Below are 2,926 nucleotides of genomic sequence, written 5' to 3'. Positions count from 1 at the left end.
AAAACAACCTTGACGTCGATATCTTAGCTTATTTCAACGCTAATCCGCGCTGCAGCACACGCGGGTTAGACCTACAATGTGACGTGGAACACTTTTCTAATTGGAACCAACTTTCTAACACTTACGGTTCTCGCGTTAGTTTTTGGATGACCTTGAAGACATGAATCAAGGTCATTGAAATTGTTTAACTCAAAACCCCCAATCCAGACGAGGATGTGTAGCAAATTTCAGTACTCTAACACGATTATCTTTCGAGTTATCCGCTCCCGAACCTCACTTTCGACACGTTATCAACTTAACGAACTTCTTGTTTTTCATCTAGCATTTCTCGGCTTGCTATTGGTCAAATCTGATCAGGTTCAAGCTATTGTTACTTAAAACGTCACGTGGAACACTTTTCTAATTGAAACCAACTTTCTACCACTTACGGTTCTCGAGTTAGTTTTTGAATGACCTTGAACCATGCCTTCAAGGTCATAGAAATTTTCGCAGTGGGTTTCCCCCTTTATCTTGTATTCGACTTAAAAATTTCTAAATCGTACCTAAAACAGATTTTGAGATATTCGCCCTGGTTCATTTTTAGTGGACACTCTGTATAAGAATCTTCTACATTTAAATGCATTAAAATAATGTCTTGCTACCGCCACTATAACAATAATAATAATAATAATCACCTAGGCTAATACCCAAGGCACCACTAAAGGCATCTAGCGACTTTTATTGTCTTTAATTCCGTTGGCCGGGTTGCAATGCGTAGGAGCGTGGTGGCAAGCCCTGCATGCCACACGAGCCAACAGCTCCATACACTTACTATTACCATTAACCTCTACTATTTTTTATGGAAAAGGAAAACCGAAGATCTCGGGGGAAAACCCTTTGGCCAGTGGGGAGATAACTGGCAAACTCTACGCTGGAGGAGTTCTCACATAACAACCGGTTTTTTTCTCTGTAACAGTTTTTTTTTCAATTTGACCTTTATTAATCTGCTAAAAATGTAACGGCACAGTTTTCCAAATGTTTAAAAATAACATAAAATAAAAAGTTTTATTCAAATTCAAGCAAATTTTATTAGTGAAATTTTACATTGCATAATACGTTGAATAATACGTAAGACGTATCTAATTTTTGTCTGTGCAATTCTGCAGATGGATAAAAGGCATTACGTTTTTGGACTTGAAATGATCAAATAATATTTTCAACTTACAAGAAATGCAACTTGTTCGGGTGAGCCGCGAGTGATTTCCGAAATAAAGTGCTAAATGAGAAATTTATATATTTATGAAGGGCTTATATTTTAATTTTCAAAGCTTATACCGAGCCATAGGCTAAACAAAGATGCGTAATTAGTTAAAATTAAACGCGTTAAAACGACTTACATTTTTCCGTCCTGCCTCTTTTATTTTGTTTTGAATCTCCTAAAATAAATAGTAGTATCTTTTAATATGGAACCATAACGGGTGTATAGTAGAAAATTTTAACACATAGAAGACAACGTTTATGATATAGTTGTTGAGCTCCTGCACTTTTTTTTCTTATATACTTACTTTAGTGATCTTCTCATTTTCCTTAGTTAATTGGCAAATTTTCGATTCATTTAGTTCCTTTACTATATCGTCAGCTTGATCCTACGAGCAAAATAAAAGGATAAATATTTATTTGGCGATCTATTAAGGAAGGGTAATAGGAATATATTTCTGTTTCGTCAAAGTGTAGCTCTTAACAAGTTGGCAAGCCAAAATATACCTCTCCTCGGAAGAATTGTCCCTAGTGGCATTAATTTCTCGAGATAACCCTTAAAGATATATCTCCGCAATTCAGAGTTATTTGCTAAAAATGTTATCCCAGTTCTATCCCACCCAGTATAAAATTTTAATTATAATTAAAATAATTGAGACGAAACGACCAATTTTAATTTATTCAGAATATCATAAGTGTAGCTCTTAAAAACCAATGTTTCATATTGCGCAACCGTAATAAAAATTATTTAAAATTGAGATGTGGTCGAAATGTTTGCGTTAAAATAAGCATTTTTTCAATTTCAGAATTTGCGATACTCATAATACTTTTAAACACTAAATTCCTCAAGGAGGCACTAATTCTGCATGTTATATTATTATTTCATACTAGAAAAAATCTTACTAAGCGCAGAAGCTTGCTTCCTGTATTTACTTCATACCGTTCATCCATTTTTGAAAGGCAGTTTTTGAATTCTTCGAGATTATCTGTTTTGAAAAAGATATAATGTTAAATAACAAAATTTCGTGCTTCGCTTTCATAATTCAAACCAAAAATAAAATCATGTTAACTAAGAACATAACTATAGCTATGGGTGTGCCAACCACGGGGGCAGCAAGGGCGACTTGCCCCGCTTCAATTTCACAGCGAGGGCGCTGCCCCGTCCTTTTTTTCCAAGGCAGGGTTTCCGTGGAGCTATATTTCACACAGTATAATTATTTGCCACGGACGGACTCTTACAAAACACAAGTTTGTCGCATATTTACTCAACCTGTTAGGTTGACTATACATTGTCTTTTTGTTTCTATATCTGGGAATTTTTTCGGAAGCACCCTATTTAACAAGGTATGGGCTTATAATATAGATTTGCCCCCGCTCTCTTAAAAACGTTGGCACGCCCCTGAGTCTATAGCCTAAATGGAGAAAGAACCTAGGACAACGAGGCGGTTTTCGCCCTTTAGCTGCAACATTACGAAGGTGTAGAAAACCACCTGTAAAGAAGGGTCAGCTCAACCCATTGAGATGCGAGTGGACTGGCTAATTAGAGGTTAGGGTCAGTCCTGTAACCATCCCCTTAGCCGGCGAGCAACTCAGCACGAACACCGGCAACTGCGGTTGGGTATGAAGGTGATTAAGTCCTCTGTCGAAGGTTTGCTGGGGAGGGACCAGACGTGGCCCTTATACAGGAGCC

General features: G+C 37.0%; 1 long non-coding RNA gene across 1 annotated transcript; it reads right to left on the bottom strand.

Moving 5' to 3' along the window:
* Positions 1-1,376: 1,376 nt before the first annotated feature.
* On the bottom strand, positions 1,377-2,224 carry LOC149969011 (uncharacterized). Its single transcript, XR_016480768.1, has 3 exons — positions 2,140-2,224; positions 1,545-1,625; positions 1,377-1,415 (listed from the first exon to the last, which is right to left on the bottom strand). It is a non-coding gene; the product is annotated as an uncharacterized LOC149969011 (long non-coding RNA).
* Between the last annotated feature and the right edge of the window lie 702 nt (positions 2,225-2,926).

Source organism: Leiobunum rupestre, chromosome 1 (assembly GCF_980474605.1).
Source record: "Leiobunum rupestre chromosome 1, qqLeiRupe1.1.hap1, whole genome shotgun sequence".
Taxonomy (NCBI): Eukaryota; Metazoa; Arthropoda; class Arachnida; order Opiliones; family Sclerosomatidae; genus Leiobunum; species Leiobunum rupestre.
This window is presented reverse-complemented; position numbering and strand designations above follow the sequence as displayed.